The sequence below is a fragment of the Haliaeetus albicilla genome, chromosome 8 (assembly GCF_947461875.1).
Source record: "Haliaeetus albicilla chromosome 8, bHalAlb1.1, whole genome shotgun sequence".
Lineage (NCBI taxonomy): Eukaryota > Metazoa > Chordata > Aves > Accipitriformes > Accipitridae > Haliaeetus > Haliaeetus albicilla.
This window is the reverse complement of record NC_091490.1, coordinates 17,846,591-17,869,692: the sequence shown is the minus strand read 5'-3', so window position 1 is coordinate 17,869,692 and position 23,102 is coordinate 17,846,591. Positions and strand designations below refer to the sequence as shown.

General features: G+C 37.3%; 1 long non-coding RNA gene across 2 annotated transcripts in view; it reads left to right on the top strand.

Moving 5' to 3' along the window:
* The window catches only part of LOC138686407 (uncharacterized), a 343,485-nt gene that overhangs the window by 218,510 nt on the left and 101,873 nt on the right, over nt 1-23,102 (top strand). For both annotated transcript variants that reach the window (XR_011325757.1, XR_011325758.1), the window contains exons 9-11: nt 6,264-6,349; nt 13,808-13,874; nt 15,072-15,179. This is a non-coding gene — a long non-coding RNA (uncharacterized lncRNA). The remainder of the gene's footprint in view (nt 1-6,263; nt 6,350-13,807; nt 13,875-15,071; nt 15,180-23,102) is intronic.

Sequence of the window (23,102 nt, the reverse complement as noted above, 5' to 3'; positions counted from 1 at the left end):
CGCTAGATCCATCTGCAAAGTCTTCTCAATAGCATAAAGAGGCTCACTGGAAGGAACAGGTTTTAGATCCATGCAACTTGTAGTTGCCAAAATCTAGTTACAGCCTTTTTTTACTTTTCCTCTCCTCACAGTTTGTTTCCCTGTCCAGCCAGTTCTGAGTCTGTGCAATTTTATGTCTGCTGTCAGCATTGCTGACAGGGTGGTGGACTGAAAGGATATGCAAATGGAGGTCTTCTTATAGCATCTTCCCAAAGAGACCTTCTGCCATTTTGGGAAAATACTTTATGCAAACAAAGAAGATCTGTGGTTGCTTGTCTCTGTTCAGTATCAAGTAAAGTGGGGAGCTTTAGAGCTTGAAGCCATAGGGTCTATACTTTCCATCTACTAATGGTTTTATTCTGCTTCTTTATGTTGGATTTAACCAATGTGGCTGCATTTCAGTAATCTGTAATGACAAGAGCATCACCTAAACTATTCTTTTAAAATAATCAGATATAAGTTTAGGCCCATAAATATAAGGGAAAAAGCAGTGCTTTCTGCAGATTGGAATCTATTTCCCATTCAGTAATGTCTCATTCAATATCAGCTGATCCATTCAGCTGCAATAGGTTGTTGTTTTAGTTTATAAGGTTTTTGAAAGAATGCTGTTATCATAATCTTTTAAAATAATACCAGTAATACTATGCCATTAGCTAAGAGAAGAATGCCGTGATTATAAGATCTATTCCTGCCCCAAGGCAAACAGCCATATTTATAAATTGGTGTGATCTCCTTGCTAAGTAGTTGTTCAGGTTTGCCTTGACTCCCTAAACCCAGTAGTAAGTAAGTGGATTGATAATTTAGCTTCTCTCTAATTTCTGACTATCTTGACCTCTACACCTTCTTTTTACATTATCGAGCTAGCATGGTATTTTGTATGCACTAAATAATGCAGACAATAATAGTGTATCTGTATTAAAATAGGGAGGCGTTAGGGTTTTTTTATATAATTTTATTACTTTCTTCCACTGTGCGTCAAAGTTCCACACAGAGTGCCTGTTTTTACTTAGGATTTTTTTCTTTTTATTAACCAGAACTTTTCAACCTTGTGTGATCTCTTTACAATTCCCTTTAGAATACATAATTGTGCTCGATCAATTTGTTAAAGGCTTTTGAAGTGTTAAAAAAGCTGCATTAAAATTATTTTCTTTCAGGTTTTATGTTAATGAACATAGGTGCTATTCAAAGCAAAGTCAGTGTGTCAAGGGAACTTTAACTAAAGTTATTCATACATAAACTAAAAAAGGAAACATCTTTAGTGGAGGAAAATACATTTAATGAGTAAGTGCAGCACACAATTCCTCCTTTCAAAAATGTCAGTTCATATTGAACCTCCATTCTAGATATCTTACAATTACTTTGTCAACAGAAGGTAGAGTAGTGATGGATGATACATTGGTTCTTGAAACCAAACTTTCTGTGAGTTACTTAGGCTGAAACTAAGTGCTTTTACATTCCAGTCTTATTGATGATAGTGGTTTTATATTTATCACCCTGTCATTTCAGTTGACTGTATCAGCCTCTTCAGTGCAGGAATATGGACACTAATGGAGGTGTGTCCTTAGTGCTCTAAAGGGTCACAGATTCATTCCACTAACACGTTCACAGCCCTGTTATAAGCTCAGAAATTGTTTTGCCATTTTAAACAGTAATCTGCCGCTGTAGGTGTATGAGGCCTGTGAAAAACAGTTTCTTACTGGTCTTTTTAGACCATGCTACCTGTTTGACACTGAATATGCTTCTTTCAACTTTCACTAATATAATGTTACTCTTTTGCAACCTGCCCTATAACAGTCAGAATTCTACCAGGGCCTTGGGAGTCCGGGATCAGATTGCAACATTTATTTATAAGAAATTCTGTCAAGAATCAATAATAGTCTTGGGTCTCAAGTTCCTTCTTTAATAATACTTTGATATGATTTGTCACAAGCTAGCCCACAGTATCCACCAGATTTTATTACTTAGCTTGCAGCACAGTCTCTCATCTTTGAGTCATGAGATCAGCCATGGGGAGACCTTTAAAAAGCTATATTCTTTACTGTTTGGTTATTACAGAAAGTCTATATTACTCAATAATATCTTTTATAAGGTGTGCTGTCACATCTTCACATAGATGTTTAACCTCGATGTAGATATACTGAATGCCTGGAGGCCATTTTAGTGACATGGACATTGTTTTTCATGATTGGATGCCAAATGTATCAACAAAAACAACAGAAGTTGGGCCTTATTTTCACAGCTTGGTAGTTCTGACTGAATCTCATACTAACTGTCGATAGCAACTAAGATTTTATTTAGAGTGTAGAGTGTAACATTTTTATTACTTGAAAGTAGTAGAAATTCTGTGAAAGCAATTTAGATTACTTTCCACTGTAATATCAGTTCCTTAGGTTCTACTGTGTATCTCAATAAACAAGATCCTACTGTGTCACTCGCATATTGTGGTTCTAAATATATAAGATTTAGCTCAGACCTGAAATTCAGATAGTTATAATTGGCATTTACTTATACAGGCAGTTTACAAAATGAATTATATGTATTGTTGACTTAAGGCACAATATGCTTAATTCAATGAAATTTTCAGTAATGTTTGCTTAAAAAGTGCTTTGAGTGAATAAAATCTAATCAACCTGTGAAATTCAGATCTCTTCCATTTTTGTGAAATTAAGAACTGAGGAATCATAGAGGAAGACAGAGATTTGCTCTCTGTATCTTGCGTGTCATAAGTCATGCACATGAGTAGTACCACTAAAACAAATAATAGATAAACGTTTTCATAAATAATGTTTTTTTCCAAATATGCATTTGGAAAAAATTATATGCTTGTAATTTTAAATGCACTAATTCTTAAAGTTTTCCTGTTAATGATAGGAATTGGTTATTGTGTACTTCTCTGTAACTGAAGGTTCTTTCAGTTTGCTATGTAACCTTGTTGTTGGCAGAGAAGGAAACCTTTAATTAGGGTATTGTTGAAAACTGAGTTTTTTGGGCCAGGCAGGTTTTCTTCATGATAGAAGCACAGATGTTTTTCAATACTGCTCATAGTGAGTATCTTAGAAAGAAGTAGGTGTGGTGATTTAATTTTAAGAGATTATATCTCCCTGGTTTATAATTTTTTAAAGCCTGTCCCAGTAAAACTTGTGAAGCAGGTAGGCCTTTGTGAAAGCCAATCCTCATGTGTAATAAAGCTACATGGCCTGTTTTAGCTCAGAGCTAAGAATACAAAACTATTAATAGATCTGTAGAGGGTTGTAATACACATATTGCAAAACAAAAATAATTCCAAATTCTTTATTAACAGCGCATAGTAAATTTTGAATTACAGAAAGGCAATCTTGAATTGACTCTAGAAATTTCCAATGCTTTATTTTGGAAATGTGACATTTTCATGGACTGAAGTAATCCCAAGACTAAAAATGCACATTGGTTAGACAAAGGTTTTTACTCATGAAAAGCTACTAAGATTCTTTCCTTAATGAAAATTTAATTGATAATTGCAGATATTTCCTTCAAAAGTCTCTGCAACTTATCCTAAAACAAAGATTTCAGTACTAGATGCAATCTAAAATGTAGTAATTCTATAATATCTGAAACACTGTATTAATTTTGCAAATTGTTCCAATTTCTGGCAAGAGCCTTGGAAAACAAGTCCTCAGGACATATAGCAATGTGTAGTATTCAGTTGTAGTGTTCATTTTCAGGTATCCTAGTTAATTAATTTTGAAACATTTAAAAGATTGTTGCCTAATTATGTCTCTGATGTTTGATTTATATTGAATGGGTGAACTAGGAAGATGAAAAATATCTTTTCCAATGGATATTTTGGAAAAGTTAATGTATCTGGTACCACCAGGGAGTTCATATATATATATGCACACGCATGCACATGCATACACACACATACGCACATGAATATACATATATAATAAACAACTAGTGAAGCAATTTTATTTACCTTTCATAGTTTTAGAGCCATATGTAACATACTCTAACTTACAAATATCTGAATAATCTACCTGCAGGTAGCATTGACTTAAGTAAGAAAAGATATATATAAAAAAAGACATTGAAAAGAAGCCTGGAGTAGCCTACAGTAAAAAAGAAATGGTATAAATTAGATCTGGGCTTGAACACTTCCTATGTAAAATAAAGGACAAAAAAAAATCAGGAAAGCTGTGGAGCCATCCCTGGGTTATCAACATTGTTCTCATACTAAATCCAAAACACACTGTACCAGCTACTAGGAAGAAAATTAACTCTATCCCAGCTGAAACCAGGACAAGTGGATACATGCATACCTTTTAGAACTAGTAGAAGAGTCAATCTTTTCAGATCCTTCATTGTTACTGGTTCTGGAGACTCTTACCAAGGCACCACTCTAATGTACAAACCTGATCAGACTAACTCAGATTCTGTATCTTTTTTCCTTGAGCCTTGTGATTTAGCAGTCAATCCTGACAAGCCATTGGCTATTTCCGTAGTCAGTTAACTCTAACATAATAACAGGTTCTGTAAAATCCCTGAAAATTCAAAGCAAAACAACATGCATGGATACTACTTGTGTGAGCTTGATGATTCTGTGAAATTTATTGTTTACAGGCATCATTAGTTTTATTGGTAGCAGGCCAACTGTGGCAGAGGTCTATTTAGCGTGTGATAGGAAAGCAAAGGAAAGTGTTAACTTGGGTTTTGATCTTATCAGCTTCAATCACTTCCATAAATCTGTGTTCTAGAAATGCATCTAAGTTTGTCCTAACTTTCCTGGGAAGCCCATATTTCCCTCTAGTCCCATCAAAGTTCACTTTATTAACCCAGGAGTTATAGGTTTCAGCAGAAATAAATTCTTTCAGCAGCAACAAAATGTACTTGTCGGGCTTTCCACCAGATTCTCTGAAAATCTCATTCTTTTGTGTAGGAGCCACATTTTGTATGCTTACCTCTGGCAGCTCCTCTTCTGTAGTACATTTGCCATCTCCTGCACCCACATCCAGACCGGTAATACTCATGTATTTGTCAGCTTGTATTTGTATTCACATCACCTCACTTGGGCATATAGTTCACAGAAGCCAAAAGAAATGGTTGCCATTTTTTTGAACCGAACTAGGACACAAAAAAAGAGCAGAGGAAAAGACAGGTTTTATACTCCTGAGCATTTTTAAGAATACTGAATGGTGAGGGAGAAAATAAAACTGGATTTACCATTGAAGAAGAATCCTAAATCCTGCATACTGATCCTTGGCTTTCAACTGAGCAGAATAAACAATCATAGTTTAGATAAAGGCTTGTTTGCAGTTCTGTTCCAGTTATGCCTCATGGAAGTATTTGAGTTCTCTCGCTTAGAAGTAGAAAAATGCCTTTGAAAGGGTGATCCTCCTGAGCAATCTTTTGATTTGCTTCTTTAGCAAATTTACTTGAATTTCCCAGATCTGTAGACTGATCTTTTTGATGTTTTCTTAGGAATCTGGATGTTGCCTATGTTATGTTTATAAACGTTGCATGTATATCTCTGTAGTTGTTACATGGCTTCTAAAGGGCCACTTCAGAGTTAAATCAGCTGTTCTGGCCTTGGATCTGAAGAACAGCATCAGTTAACAGGTTTTGACACTCTTGGTAACAGGCAATGGCTCATAGTTTTTGAATATTTACTTTCTCTAATCTGAACCAGGGAACTGCTTGATCAGGAGATGAGAGTTTCGCCAGGATTGCAGGGAGACACTTTCAAATTAAGAATTTGAAAGGAATTAGAAAATAATCCTCTGCTAAGCATCTGCTCCTCTATAGAACAAAGTGGGGGAGAAAAAAAGACACCAAAACAAGAAAACCTGATTTGAGATGTTTAGTCTCCTGAAACTAAGTGGAGATATGTCTTTGGTCTTCTTTTGTTTCTAGCTCTTTTTTTCTGCTGTGATATTCCTGTAGCTAATTCCGTTTCTCCTCCCAAACATTGTGACATCATGATAGTCACAGAGGGAATGGATGGGCACGTCTACACTACCCTGTGCCGTAGAAAGCAATATAGCTACAGCAGCATGGAGCTGTATACTTATAGGGCTGGATTCCCTCCAGAATATGAGAGCTCATTTAAATTTAGCTCCAGGATCTATATATTACTTTACACTGTTCTATGACAGAAGATAAACCTAGCACACCCTACTGGGATTAACATGGTTGATAATCTGGCATTTCTGTAACATTATCAGCTCAATCTAAAAGTTTCATTGTAGGAACTAGAAAATTTGTGAGTTCAAGTTGGAAAGAGGAGAGACTGGGAAGAAACGAAAAGGACAGCTTCACCTCTTGAGCTACAACTGTGAGTACTTGGAAGGGAATTCAATGCACTGAGTTTGATCTGAAATGAAGATTATCCTTGTGCTTACTGGGACTCTGCTGCATGATGATTTTGCATTAGGTTGTTCACTGTACAGAGAAACATGGCAATTCTTAACTCCTCCTGAAAGGAAATCACTGTATTAGGATGCTAGGAGCACAGGACTGGAATGTGTACTTCCAGTAACTCATTTATTAGCACTGAACATCCAGAGAAGGAACATGGTCACTGCACACTGACAAACTTGGACCATTTGGCAGGTTCCGAGGCTTTTCGCCGGTTGGCATTGTGACATGGGCTGAGCTTTTAACCTTGCCCACAGCATTAGTAATATTTAAATTGAAAGAATACATACTTCAAGCAGGGCATGTTCCCAAGTTTGTGCCAAGATCTAAGCCATGCTGTACCTGAGGACTCTGAGCACTGGAGTGCTTGTTAATTTTTCCCTGTAATTCTCAATAAAATTGTATTGCAGCATGCAAGCAACAAGAGCCTCTGGTAATTTACCCTCTGCAAGTTCAAATCCATGTTAGTGAAAGGAACTGTCTGCCTTATATTTCAAAAGTAATGAATTCAAATTCTGTTGGGATTGTAATTTTATTAGAAATTCTGCATATCTTCTCTTGTTATTATTTCTGGGTCAAATGGATCATTATATTGATTGATCAACACCTAATTTGTTATTATCCATAAGTACTCAGCAAATAATGAAAATACCCTGTCACTTTGTTAAAGAATGAACAAAAGAGACAGTATTAGGTTACCTCTTTAATTAATTTTTGCATACACGTAGATCAAGCTTGTATATCCCCGGAGCTTTGGCTGGCCACTCAAACGTCTGACAGGAAAAGCTGAGTAGTAAAATAATTCATATATATATATATATATATATATAGTAAAGCCTGCGTTTTTACCAGTGTTCACTGTAAAAATAAACAACATGCAGGGCGGTAGGGTTTATGATAATGCTGTAAGTTAATGATCTTGAGCACAGCAACAAACTTTTGATGTTGCCATACTAATCAGGCATTTCTGTAGCATAATCAGCTCAATCTGAAAAAATAAAAAATCATGCAGCTCCATTCTAGGAATTAGAAGGTCTGTACTTTCTAGCTGGAAAGAGGGGAGACTGGGAATTTAGGTATTTATTTATATTCATTGGTTTATGGTACTTCATTTTTTAAAGTTACAGCTGATTCTGCTGGATTTGTTAAGCACATTTTCTCAAAACTTCCACTAACTGGGTTGTTCATGAACAGCAGAACCAATAAATGTAGCGGTTTTGCACATTGTATCCCAATTACCTATACCTCTGCACCAAAACAACTCACTGTTCCTCTCTGAGTGTATTCCATGATGTGCTTGCACGTGGGACTTGTAATTACTTCATATGTCTCATAAATCCCTCCACAGTATCCTTGACTAATTACAAGTGGGCAAGCTAACGTATTGTGGTTGGCGCTGAACTAACCACAGACTGGCCAGCTGAGAGGCCAATAGTCAACAGAACTGTTAAATTCTCAGTTGAAACCTTTCTTCCATGGAAGCACTAATTTGGTTCTTTCTTTACTACCCAGGTGCCAATTTTCATGAAACTTATGACAGACTTTATATCCTTAGAGTTTCTACAATTTTGCCCCCTCATTAAAGGAGGGGAACTGACAGATGGACGAAAGAGCAAACAGTGCAATGTTATGTATTTTATCCTTTGAAAACCAGGCTGTAACTTCACTCACAAAGTTAAGAAATATCAAACAACACTCTCAAAGTTATGTGACAAACACCACTCACAAAGTTATGAAATAACTTATAAATATGAAATATCTTATAAATATAAAAGGTGAAACTCTGATTTATGCCAATAGTCTCTTCAAGCACTAATGTTTATCTATCCGATGGATTCAGCTACCAAAAATTATTGCATATGCTACAGAAAGCATTATAATTTGGGATTCATCCATGCCATTATATCAAAGCTGAAATTATTCCATGAGACTTTGGAGCATTCCATGTTGGTTGATGCTACGTGCTTTTAACTAAAAGCTTCTCCTTTCACTTTACATCAACAGAAATGGAACAATTAATGCTTCAAAATACAAGAGAGGCTTTTGTTCTTGTTTAAATTTTTGTACCTTAGCTTGAAAGGTATCTTGAGCTCCTTTGAAGTTTTCCTTTAATATGCTACACCCAAACCACTTCTTTATAAGAGCCTCATTTAACTTTTACATTTTAAAGATCTTTCACTGCAAGCCCAAATATAACAAAAGAAAGTGGTAATTGTTGAAACAGGCAGAGTTGTTGAATAGTGTAGACACTGAATCTTATGGAAGCCACATCCTGGAAGCATCTTGTGCAACTCTGGCTATGGTGTATAGCTGGCAGGTAGGTCACATTGCATAGAATTTGCATCATGCTCTAGACTAATGTTTTCCTGAATTATTAATCAAGTTTAATAATTCACAGAGACCCCAATTCCACAGAGCTTGTGTGGCCCCTTGCAGAGAGCCCCATTTGCTGCCAGTGGTATTCCCTCAGAGGTCTGCTTGTGCAGTTCTCAGATGCAGGCATAAATGCCAATTCTCTGAGAAGTCAGTGGTTAGACTTCTACAGATTTCACTGAGCATTGGATTGGACTGTATATTCTTTGATAAAGGATTGAGTTTTCTCCTCTCTGCAGTTGAAAACAGCTACCAACCAGCTGATATTAACAAGAACAACAACTGAAATGCTGATTTCAGATTTCAGTGAAGCCACTTAGGACTGCAGGCAGAAGGTCAAGACAATCAACACTGAGGAGTGCAGGATTGTTTGCAGTTAATCCTGTTACTGGCCTGGCACTCCCAGTGACTATAAAGTGGTATTCCTGCCCAACAGTCAAGTAGAGCATTTAGTAGATGCTGCAAAAGCTGTGATTATTTTCACACCCCTATTTAATTCCCTGAATTTCTTGTGAGTAATTCGTGATAGTCAGTGTACACTGTATATAATTTACTGTATTAGAAATTTGCCATTTCAGATTTCTATGAATGCCAGGCTCTGATGCTGTTATCACACTCTATCATGACTGAGCAAATGTTGATGTCATACTGTGGTTTATGAGCCACAAGCTCATCATGCCTATATTTCTGCTTGGTTTTGTGCTTCTACCAGTATTGTGGGAACTCACATGCCATTTCAGACCTTTGAAAGTCTAATTCTCATGCACCATACTTTTTTTTCTTTCTGAACTGGGGCAGATGTCCCTTTCTGTAATAATTTAATTAACACTTTGGAATAATGATGCATTAATTAATGCCAGATTACAATGGAAATGCTACAGAATTACACTTTATATCAACATTAATGCAAAATGAGTTCCTCCTGGATAATATTTCTTACAGAGAATACAAAAAGAGATAATACTAATTAGGCCATCAATTTAAATTTACCATAATTTCAATCCATGTCACTTATCTATTCTCTAGCACAAAACCTTCTGTTTTACCATACACTTTTGCTGCATTGATATCAGTATGGCAGTCAGACTGGGAGTCATTTCCTAATGTGCATTCTTACACATTATAGTACATTCCTGTACTATAATCCTGGGTTTGGTGTCTGCGTTGTGAAGGATTGAACTTTAAAAATCAGGTATAGGCTTAATAATGTTCTGACATAGATCTGTGGGTAGAGAAACTGCACAGGCAAAAAGTACCCTCACCAGAGGCACAGAATTTTGTATTGTGCATGGCACATTATTAGACTGTAGCGTACAGTTCAGGTTATTCTAATTCTTCCTGGCATGGCCCAAATTTGCTGCTGCAAATGCAACATCTGCAAAGTCATTCTTTTGTGAGCATTATTGTTTTAACTGCTTCGTACCAGAATGTGAGACAAATAAGAAACCAAGGTCTCTGTTCCCAAGTAGCTTCAGTCTCAGTAGTATAGTCCCACTTCCAAGAATAAGATGGTTTATTTCAAGCACGTCTGATCTCACTTGTACTTTGGTGCTTTTTTCTTTATATGACCATCACCTAGATGCTGCCTCTTGTGCGAGCAAGAAAAGAGGATTAAAAAGATAATTCTGAAATGCAAAGCGTGAAAAAAATTTAGCAGAGATGATTCAATTCCAGTGAACATCCAACAGAGCTTTGTTTTCCTCTCCATCTCCTCTCCTGACTCTCTGGCAGTCTGTGTGGAACCTGTGGGTCACCAGAATTTCAGCCTCCTTGCTCTTCAGCAACCTGTATCAAAGACCAACAGAGTCAAGGCACTAGAGACCAGTCAGGCTGGCTTGCAAGCACTGACGTTCCTTTGGAATTCCCAAGGTGTACAGCTGCACTCCAGTCCAAAATATGTAATGAAAAGTAGTCAGGGACCTGGAATTCTTGGCTGTACCAGCATGCTAGGAGTTTGAGAGTTCTTCACCCACCATGAAGAACTTTGTCGGGAAATTATCAAAGGAAATCTTTTGATTTTCCAGAATACAAGTTTTGAGAATTTGCTGCATGATGAATTTTAACATATTTGGGGATTTTTATTCCAAATACAAACACCAAATTTTGAAATTCCCTGTGAAACAGACTCTTTGCACAGCTCTAGTTGCTTTCTTCAAACACTGAAATATCCTTCTTTATAGAAGTATTTTTCTCAGTAGATTTTAATTGTATGCTTTTATACTAGCCATTTGTACTAATTTTATTGTATAAAATTGAATGATTTAGTTCAACACAGAAAATGTTGATGTCCTCGTAGAATATTTTTGCCAACAAGGGGCTTTCAAAAAGGATTGGCCGCTCAGCAGATCAGATCAGGAGACAGTAGCTGTGAGGAACTAGAGAGTAGTGACAGAGGTCAAAGAAAACGAAACCCCACATAGATGGTCCTGCTTTATGGAAAAATGTTTCGGCCTGGATAATAGCTCAGGAAATTCTTTTGCTGGGACATTGTCTATCTCCCAGAGGGAGCCATTCTGTTTTTAGAGACATTTTGAATTAAATGTATGTCATGTAAAGAACAAGCAACTTGTATCCTGTTAAATGATATTAGCCCTAAAACAGGAATTGAGTGGGATTTGACCATAACGAATCTACATGGTATTCTGCACGAGAATGAATTTCACACATTGTACTTTGGCTTTAGCATACTGTTTTCTCTGGAGAGTACCATTCTGGTCTCTACCACATGGGCAAATTGAGTTAATGCAATAGCTCATCTCCTTTGCTGAATTTATCTGGAATTTAGAAAAGGTCAGGTATGTAAATCTGTGTGATTTGTTTTATGAAACTACCTCTTTATTTGGGACAGTTCACTATAACTGGCCATCACTGCCCAGGACTGTTAAATGAATATGTAGTTAGCAGTAATGAAGTGAGCAGATTTTTGAAAATATGAAGAAAAGTTATTTTCCGAGGAGCTATCTACTAGATAGTGGAACAGACTTTTTGGAGAACTACAGTAAGCCCTCATCATTAGATGGGCATGTAAGTCAGTGCAGAGTAGACAATGTACTAGAAAAAGGATGGTAACTACATGGACTAAACTGATGTTGATCCCAATGTTCTGGAATTAAGAAATCTCACAAATCTTTTCTATCTCTAACTTCTGTGAGGACTGGCAAAGAAGCGCTTTTGCAGATCAGGACTCAAGCAAGCATAGTAAAATAGCCTTGTATAGTAAAACAGCGTTGCACTGAGGAAAAATTTGCTCTGTGCCAATCTACACTGTGCTTTCCCATCTCAAGTGCTATTAATCCCTTACTTTCACAAGCAATGAATTAAGTTCAGAAAAACTTAAAGAAAAAATAGTGAAGATTATTTTTAGATTTTATATGTAACATCAACTAGAAACTAATTGGATTAAATATTTTTGTACAAAAATAGCACTCTTTTCCAGACTTTTTGTTTAGGTTGCCAGTTTTAAATATGTGTTTTTCTCTGTTTAAGTCTTCATATTGTATTTTTTTCTCATTAAGTTATATGGTCTCAAAATGAAGACCCTTTAATCTTAATTTTTTAGATGATCTTAACCCTTCATTGCTAAGAATGGTATCATGGAGGTACAAATAAAATATTTTAGCTGGACAGCTATCTGATGGTGCTGTGTTTAGCTGAAACTACAAATTAATATCTACAGGGGATGGAAATAGGGTTGGGTGCTTCCCTTGAAAACATCTTTATGGAACAAAAAATCTAAATATGCAGATGTCAGAGTTAAGTTCAAGTATTTCAGTACCCACATTTAAGAACTAGGGTTTTTTTCTGGCACATTTCCAGCCTTAAATCAGATGTGGAATACTTGTAAGGTGGTGGCTGATAGAGGCTTTCAACAGCTTTTCAATTTTAACTTTAAGTTTAAGGCTTCTGCAGGACATCCTTCTTCTGTGACAGCACCAATACCTTGGTAACACCTGCCTCTTTGCAGTTGATCACACCTGTTGACACTTATGTGCATTAACAAATCAACTAATAACCTTCTTCTGGTTCTCTTTTACATCTGCATTAGTACTGGTAGCTCTGTGCATAGAGAATTATGATACACAATGTATTCATTGTTTAAATGGATTTTATTGAGTGCCAAACCTATTTCTGGTCATATTGCTTAATGATACCTCTAACTCAGAAAAGGTAACTCTAAGAAAAGAAAGCTTTTTCACAGATATATGTAACTTTTGAATAATTCCATCCCTGGACAGTCTTATGAGTTACATGTATTTAAATTTCATCCCAGAGTAATAGGACAGTTCATGTTCATTTCAAGTCTCTGTATTTATGTCTGTGAAAGAGAAAAGCCCTAGAAGAGCTGACTTTGGAGGTTCTGCTGGAAGCCAGAAAACTTGGTACCCTTACTGTAGTGCTGCATGTCGGAGCACAACACAAACAATACCAAGCTAATTCCAGAGGGGATAATACATCCACAGGGAGTGGGGCAGCATTATAAGAAGTTACTAGCTTGGATTCTGAAAGCAAGAGAGCCACAGTCAAGTGATGCTGTACCTGAACTAATATAGCCTCCATCTTGATGGTGGTAATTAATCAGGGACAGCACTGTACTGATGATGCTGTGCTGCTTCCAGTTCTGCTGCGTTGGTATATCCAAGTGTGGTTGCAACTAGTTCTGAAACCATTGCACAAATGTTTGTCAAAGCCAAGAAAAATATTAATATCAGCAGCGTTACATGCTCAAATTGTACTGGTGAAAATTCTAAAAATCACTACTCAGGCACATTCCTCAGAGCTATACTACATAGATTGGCTAATGACTATTGAACATTTGAAATATATAATTTCAACAGCAATTAGTAAAAACTGTAACAATTGGAGAATGTTGAACAAATTCAAAGAAATCATGATCAGCTCATGAATATTTAGTAAACAAGAGTTTTCTAAGTTATTTCTTATGCATTGTTTATTCACCTCTAATATCATACAGTATAAATGGTATTTTTATTTTGGCTCCTAGAACATAAAAAAACTGTGGAAGCTAGCTGAAAGTTTTGCAAGCGTATCTGAATGGCGAAACGACTGAGGTAAGTTGGAGTTTATGTCCCTGAACATATTGTACAATCAGTGGATAAGGCAGGGTTTAAATATAGATTGAAAACCACAGGGTATTAAGTATCTAGCAATATTTTACCTTATGGAGTTGAAGTCTACAACTAAACTTAACAAAGAGGTAATGTGAAATACAGTGAAAAAAATAATTGCTGGGTGGTCTCTGCCACACAGTGTATCGTGTGGTGGAAAAGGCTGAGAGCCGTAAGAAAGATATTGGGACCAAACCTGACATGCTGTGTACATTAATCATCTTACTATTTACCTTCTGAGAAAAGTTCTTTAAGGAACTCGTGGGTTTGTTAACAAAAACTTTATGGCATTATGGGAAACCCCAAACCTGGGATGAAAATGCTAGTGTTAGCCAAACCTTTAGGTGGAACAAATCTTCCAGAGTTACAAAAATATTGGTTTTTTGTGAAGCCAAGGAATGGATACCATATAGGTGGATCTCAGCCCATTCGGATAGCCTTTGAAAAAGCACAAACATTACTTTTTCATTTGTTCTCATTAACAATGGTGAACTGAAAACAGCTGAATGCAGTACTGAAAGCCATGGCTAAGTAGATTTTTAATCATAAAGAAAATGCAGGGGAAAATGCAAGGGGAAGTACAAAATGAAAAGAAGGGAAGTCCTATGAAACAAAATGAGTGTAAGATTAGTTTGTTTTCTTGACTTTTCACTCTTAAGCGTCAGGGCCCTGAGGGCACCACCAGGCCTCACCGGCCCAGATCAGCCCCCTCGGGGGTCCCTCCCCCTGCCACCGACAGGACCCCATTTCAGCCCGCAGGGCCATCAGCCCTGCCCCAGCGACACCACAGCAGGGCCCGTCTCCAGCTCCCCACAGCCCTGCCCTATTCGGCCATGGGCCCCACTTGAGCCGGGCCCACCCACAGGCCCAGGGAGATGCCTGACGCCCCGGGGCTGGGGCTGTGCCTGGTGGCCCTGACCTGCCCCTCTCGTGGCTGGGGTGGGCCGAGCCCTGGCTGCTAGGCCCTGCCCTGCAATGCTGTGCAGCTTCCAAGGTCCCGGCCCCAGGGAGGCCTTGGCCTGCACAGGGCCCCGGTGTTAAACGATAAAGCAGGAGGGCTGCATGTTGTAGTGTTACAGAATACATCAGACCCATGGAACGGTGTTTGTTTCTTTCTCATCTTCTTATAAAACTGTGTAGGCTCAGACTGGGACTTCAAACATGCGCAGTCGCAGCCTTCCTGCAGACGGTGAAAGAAGTACTGCAGAAACATCTCTGCTTCTCCACTAGGACTAATACAGAGGCACTGTAAGTAAAACATAGACTTCTGCTAATTTTTAAGGGATTTGAGTCAAGCCCCTTAACTGTATACATCATGTTCTCCCCTCCTCTCTGCTCGCTTTAATCTCCTCAAAATTATCACTCAGAGCTTGATGAGTAAGCACTGTAGCCTTAAATGCTGAAGGGAGGCAATGGAGGAAGATTACAGAGTGCAAAGAAGGAGTTCTAGTGTGCCGCCTTATTCCTGCTGCTTTGTTTTTGATTAATGGAACAATAAACACCAATGAGAACTGCTAGGGATAGCTCAAGAGATGTGGACAGATGCTTGTCTTGTGGCCCTTCAAAGGGCATTTACTACCTTAAATATTCTATGATTGTAATTTTGGTTGAGGGTTGGTGGCTCTATTCCATTTGTATGGGTATCCAATTACAACTCAAATATTTGCACTTGACAGCAGTTTTAGACTACATAGTTAAATGAAAAATGAACCAAATGCAGTACATACTTTAATAACAATCAGTCTTAAGAGAATTTTTTGAAGAACAACTTCTGACCCACCAGGATTATTAAACATCCCGTAGCATTTTTTGTAAGATTAGTCACAGTGTCTTTTGTGAAACTCAATTTATATTATTACATTCTGCCTCCATAAATCGCCCTATGGTATCAACTCAATATAGTATTCTTCTGTCACATACTGTTGTAGAAAGTTAAAAAGCTGTCACGTTCCACCTCAGAAATGGATCCACTTTGCTAGAATGTAATGCAGTTCTATTACAAGATTTGGAATTTTTTGTTATATTACAATCCAGTACATTTGCAAGAGAATCCCTTATTATTTCAGTGTTTCTTTGTGTCCTCATCTGCATCAATGAATATAGAAATGATAAGTATTAGTATTTTGCAAAGGCACTGATTTCCAGAGATTGTCCCCTGGGACTGTCCACAAAAGAAGCAAAACCATACATTTCCATTTGCATATGTGCCTAATTGCATGCACCAGCAAAGAACCAAGTTTCTAATTTTTCAAAACCTCTCTTTATTTCACAAGCAATGACTACATTCTAGATGAAGGTCCCCAAAACCATGATTATTTACTTAATACATTTTGTTTCTTGGCAAGTCTTGCAGGTGATGCAATAAATGTCAGTCCTTCCTTTTACTAAATATCAAGCAAGCAGATTATTCTCCTTGAGTCTCAACTTCTGACTGAGAGGAGAGCCAGTAGCCCTGCTCCTCTTGATTATTATGTATCTCATTACATGTTTGCCAGAATGGGGATATAAACCTAGTGCTCTATCCAGATTCAAGTGTGAATAATTACATTCTGCCTACCTAAATTCCCACTGCAATTTCATTTGGGTACAGTATATTTCTTCATTTCCTGCTCTCAGGCCTGTTCTGGCATCTATTGAAGTTAATGGAAAGTTCTCAAAGACTTTGGTGAAGGAAAATGTCCATAAACTATGGTGTAATTCTGTTGTGGTATTAAACAGCTTGAGTTGACATAAGTAGAGTCTGTATCTTATTATAAATTGCTTGCATTGTGTATCTTTACCAGTTTGGAAAACTCTTCACATCTTATCAACATTATGTGTATATTCAAGATATAATGAATGGCAATTACCATATTACACACGTATTCTGTTGGAGACATAATATCTGTTAAATTTACAGATATATATGGTTGATCCCAGTGTCACTGAACTTTATGAAGATCTTTCTTTTGACTTTAGTGAGGATGTCTAGGTAATACCTTAAGAGCAGTAGGGCATAGTAGCCTTCCGAAGCATGGAAATTCTATTCTCTGTCTTTTGTGGATGTGTGCAGAAAATAAATAGAAATAAACAAGTTGTTCAAAAACTGAATTCAAGTCCTTTGAACCCCAGATCAATACCTAAGCTACAATACTCCATGGCACTTCATCAAGGAATGAATGCAGTTGCAAGTAATTGGTGCTCTTTACTTTCTTAGCAAACTCTGGAATTTTTGCAAAATATATTTTTGCTTTAATAATATTTCTAGAGATAAAAAGTGCAGGTTTTGAACCCTTCTCACTTGTCTCTAAGATGTTCCTTGGAGGAGACAAAGAGAACATATTTCAGTGAGCAACTCAAAACAAAGGCAGACCAAATTGTAAAGTTTATTCAGACCTGAGCTTTCCTAATGTTTTGGGGGTTCTCAGGCCCATCTTTAAGAAGAACTGTTTTTATTTAGTATTTTAATAAAGTAAGGGTCACCATCTAATGAAACTAGATGACTTCAGGTTGGAATATATTTGATACATTTGTTCCCACCTTCTTTTCTCTTGATGATTATGTTTTAGAAGTTATTCCATTCACTCTCGTTCCTATGACTTTTGATCATATTCTCATGAGCCAGGCCCAGGCCTGAGCAGGACATAGGCCATCTCTTTATTCCTCCAAAGTCTGTGTCATGTACTTTTAACCTTGGCCCGAGCTATTGGCATGGAAATTGCTGGTATCCTAAGTATACAATATTCCTTTTCTTTGGCCTTAGACAAAACCGGGAATAGGGCTGGTATAAAAGTCTGTGATGACAGCTTCATACCATTTCTCAGAAACCAGTAAAGGAATTCTGCAGTGAAGCTAGAGCAGTAGAGAAAATCTCAACAATTTAATCCTGTGATTCTTACTGTGGCAGTGGGAGGTCATTTTAATTCAAGAGCAAAAACCAACAGCCTTGCACTATCACATACAGCATTTCTAATAATTTAAATATCCTCTAAATCAGAAGTGTGGTACAGGTAAGTGAGCTGGTAAAAACCCTCCTGATGAGAGAGATGGTTTTATTTTATTTAATTTTTAAATGTTTCTGCAGCTTGCTAGATTCATAACCTAGGGCAAGTTTAATTAAAGTCAATGAAGCAGTTTAAAGTGAAGAAAAAATCATCATTAGAAAAAGTGTTGATTGTTTTCTAATTATGCTGTGGACTTTCTCTGCAATGGATTCTTGCCTTTTTAACTCCAGATATAGCCACTGGTACATGCCAATGTAGACAGGAGACCTAGGAAATTCCTTCATAAAATTTCCTTACTAGTCATTTGTCTAGATATCTTAGCATCCTTGTGACATGATCCATTTCATTGCTTTTGGTCAACAGTTGGACAAGGTAGACTTTATTTTCTGAAGATTGTAACAATAGAATAGCGTATCATGCAGGAAAGTTTTGCATGTGTAGTTTGAAAGCCTTTTGGTTTATTAATCCTTTATTCAGAGAGCAAACCTGTATGATACCGTTTAAGTGTCCAGATTCACCCTGAATTGAGGAATACCACTGAATATGGAGTTATTCTCCATAGTTGTTGTGACTGCTGCTCTGAACCCATAGATGGTATCAGTAGAATTTTGTTTTGATGTGGCTGGGCAGCTTACCTACAATACAAATGGCAGCCCTCTTACCCTCAGTGGATAAGGATCTGCCAGTTGCATATTGCCTCCAATCATTCCTTCCAAACATTTCCTGACTTCGTACAGGCAATGGGCAGTCTGTATTCCTGCCAGCAGATCATCAGCCAGGTTTGTGATATGACAGTGACTCACTCTAGTAGAGCCATTAATCTCTTTTGGAATGGTGGATGGAAGTACTTTATAGTGTTCATCCTGAGGTACTGGTGAAGCTCAGAAGGGACAATGATAGGATACCTGACCGCCCCAGGGCAGCAGTCTAACATCCCAGGACAATGTATATAGAATCATAGAGTCATTTAGGTTGGAAAAGACCCTTAAGATCATCGAGTCCAACTGTAAACCTAACACTACCAAGTCCGCCACTAAACCATGTCCCTAAGTGCCATGTCTACACATCTTTTAAATACTTCCAGGGATGGTGACTCAAATGCTTCCCTGGGCAGCCTGTTCCAATGCTTGACAACCCTTTCGGTGAAGAAATTTTTTGTAATATCTTACCCTCCCTTCTGTTAGATGCAGCATCTCATGCTTTGGCCTTTCTGACACATCGCAGTTCATCTCATCTAACCTACCAGGGGAAGGTATGAGAAGCACAATTTGTGCTGCAGCCATCTCTTCCAGAAATTTACCTTGAGTTTTATATTTTCAAATCCATCTGCATATCAGTAAGTATACCCGCTGAGCTGTTATGAAAAAGCATGTGCTGTGTTATACCAGCTATGCTCTAAAAGAAAAATCAGCTTTTCCAGCCTGCTGTATGTCCCCTTTGTTCAGGTCTACACATTAAATAAAGTATGTATTATAACTTTTGATACACTTACTCCTTTGTTTTATTTTAGACAATTTATTCAGTCTTCAAAATCCTTCCATCAAGGTTTTGGCCTGATGACTGTCCAGAGGCCTCCTTAAATTAGAGCAGGTACATTAGGTTCTGCACTTGTGAAATTCTGAATTGTCCCATCATTCTTCATCACTGTTTTAATGGGCATATTTCTGGTCCTGATGAAGAAAGAGTCTGCTTGGCAAGATACAGTAAACTAAGCATGAGCATTGAGTGGGCTTGTTGATAGAGTTCAGTAGAGGAATGTAACATTTACAGAGGAATGGAAATGCTCCTCGCAGGGCATTTATCCTGTGAGAAACTCACTAAATGCTCACAGAATTGAAGGCTACAAATGAAATCTTTTGCACCTCTCCAGAGAAGCAATGAAAGCATTTCACATTTATTTTGCAAACAATCAACTTAATAATCAGGGTTTTTTTGTAGAAATGATAAGTTGTTTGTAACTGTGTATTAAAAAACACATTGCAAGTCAGTTAGGTTGCAAGATCAAGCACTCCCAATTTAGAGGATGACCCTAGAATCCCAAGTCAGCTTCCCTCCAGTATGTGTTACAATAGCATCCCTATTTACAAATCACATATTATTTTTGCCTCATTTTGCGCACGAGCAATAATTTGCAGGGACTCAGGAAGGTGTTGAATAGTTCTTTTTAACTTCACTGCCTGGTCTGTAGTCTTAGGCCTTATTTATTGTCCACTGTGTCAGCTAATGTAATCCAAACCTGCACTGCATTTGGAATTATTAATTTCTTTTTACTGTTTTCAATGGCATTCTTCATTATAGAATTATCTGAATACTTCCCCAGTGAGTTTTTCTGCATGGGGGGAGCCAAGAATATTATCCCCATTTTATAGCTGGGGAAAGTGTAAATTAGCTAAGCAGTAGTAAGAAGTCAACATGACTAAAACTTGTCCTGGCACTGTTTTTAAATTTATATCCTCTCAGTGACATTGCATGTCCTTATGTTCCCGTATTATGTGTAAGGATAAATAGGAATTTTGACTTCTTGTCTTTCTGTCACTCATTATGTTGCCTCTCTCTATTATACCATCCTTTATTTGGGTAGTCTCTGCCTTTTAATCTTCACACTTTGGGATTTCCCTTTAGGCCCCCATAATTTTCACTGCTCATATCTAGACAGTTCTGCTTTAGAGAGAATAAGATCAAAATTCTGTTTAATTGTCCACTATAAAAAAAAAAAACCTGGAATATTTTTATCTGAAAGATGTCTTTTTAAAGCAAAATAGGTTCTGTGAAATGGGTTCCACAAAATGACTACAACATGGGCAGTATGAGTGCTGACTTACTTGGTCCTAGGACTGAGTAATCCCTTTCAGGGACAATGAGTATGTATGCCATTAGCCAAGTCTGACAGAGGATGCTGGTTGACATTAATTTTGTTGCTGGTTTTGGTTTTATGAAACAAATTTCTGACTGCTGAAAATTAAACTAAGCAAATTGAGCTTAGTTTGGACAGACCACTGCAGGGTATGAAATGGTCCTTTGCAATGAACGGGGCTGGATTTAAACAGTCATGCACCGGCATACAGAGTGCATATTCCATATCTAAGCCACTCAGTGACTTGTATTTATTATTCAGACTGGCATTCACTTATGTGAAAACTCTATGTATTCAGATTGGAAACAATTTTAAATAATTAACATAAATATACCAACTCCAGCAACAGGCATATCGTATTAAGTAACACAAGATGTAGATTTGGGAGTGCTACTAATAAGGTGGATCAGTGTGCTCCTGCAGCCTGGGCCAAGCATGCTGTTGACGGTGATTAGAAAATGGTGTTCACAACTGTGAAAATTAAATGCAGGGCCTTACCATTTGAGTTTATTTAGACGAAGCTAAGTTCTCGAGCAACTGTAGAATTTTCAATGACATGCCTTGCTACAATTTTTCTCTGGTGTAATTTTGGTTGCTTATGATGACTATTTTTCTTTTTCAAAACAGTACAAATTTGGACACTGAATCATGCTTTGGTGTCCCGTCACTATGCATTGCTGTGATTGCACAGTAGCTAATGGCGCATGGTCTGAGTGCAACATCATTGTTCCAAAACAGATCAACTACTGAACTGATAGGCAGTATAATGAGAAACTCCTGCTGACAGCAGGTATTTCTATTTTATCTGAGAATAATTCACTGAGTAGATAATTGGTGAATTCCCAATGGGAAAAAACTTGATTCTGTCTGAGCATAGGTTACCAAATGTACCACCATAAAATAATTGATTTTGTGATATATCAAGTAGGGACATAGTTGAGACTATTGAACTTTTCACTTAGGGCCTCAGGGTGAACTTGAACCAAGCTCCCAAAGGTGAAGAACCAGTGCTTGACATGTGCAGGGTTTTGCACTCTTAACAGCCTCTTTAACTTTCATTTTCTCCTATTAATCTACTTTCACCAAGATCTAGATGTGCACAGAGTCTCATTAAGATGGTTGAGTTGTCATTGGAGATAATCACCAAAGGAATGTGTTATAAAAGGAGAAAAAAGTATGTCTAGAAATTTGGAATAATTTTTTTATGCTGTTGTTTTAGTGAAGAGGCTTTGGATGCTGATAGGAAAGTTACTATAGCTATAGGGCACATTTAATTGCATTTTAGAAACTTCTTTTAATCCTGTAATAACAAAAAATTAAATCAGTGCTGACATTTTTTTGTTGCCAGAAGAAGGTAGTAAAAGGGTAAAGAAATAATTGTTAGTTCTGAGAATATAATTAGCAACTTTAATGCTTTAATCTAAAAAATGCATATTTTGAGCCTGGGTGAATGATTAAAGAAAAGATATTGAAAGCCTTTGAAATTTCTAACTGTTTGTTTTTTAATTGTAAATTATGATCACTATAATTAGCTCATTTAGTACATTTATAATGTAAACAAATATGAATATACAGAAGTTCACTGATATATTTCAGGGCAAATAAGAGCAACATTGTGACCCTGGGCTCTATTTATTAAGCCTTTCTTGCAGTGGTTGGCAGTGCTTCATTCTTTCATACTGGTTTTTTTCCGCCTTTTTTTCCGGAAGATAAAAGAAAGCTGTACATAATACTTGCAGGTCTCTGCTGAGGTCTTAATGCATCTGGAACTACACCGAAGAAAATACAGATAGAAATCTGGTCCTTTTTGAGCTCCATTTAACCCTCACTCTGAAGCTTTCTTACAGCTAGAGTATTTATCATGTTAAAAAATAAATACTGCATGTTCTCTTAAACACTAGATTGTTAATACTGAGCAATTAGATCAACTAAAAGTGATATTATGTTTCAGGTAGACTTACCTATTTCCATAGCTAGCTATCTGCAGAAATGCAGTGTATCTGATACTGGCTGCTCTGTTTCCTGCTGCTGCACTTTATGTAGCATCCTGGGACTGGATTTCAGAAATCTGCTCCTTTTCTGATACATGTGGTGCCCTACACGTCACTCAGTAACATGAACAGGAGCTGCCCAGCTAAGACTCGTGCATGCTAATGGAAACACTTAATGAGTAACAGGATGTTTTCCCCCCACCAAGTTCAAAGATTAAAATTTGGGGTTTAGTCTCACCATTATTTTTATAAAAAAGGCATCTTTTGTTACATTTCCAGAGCTCAGTTATCATGCTGGGACACACTGCATCCAGTTCCGGTAAGTCATGGAAAGTTATGATTA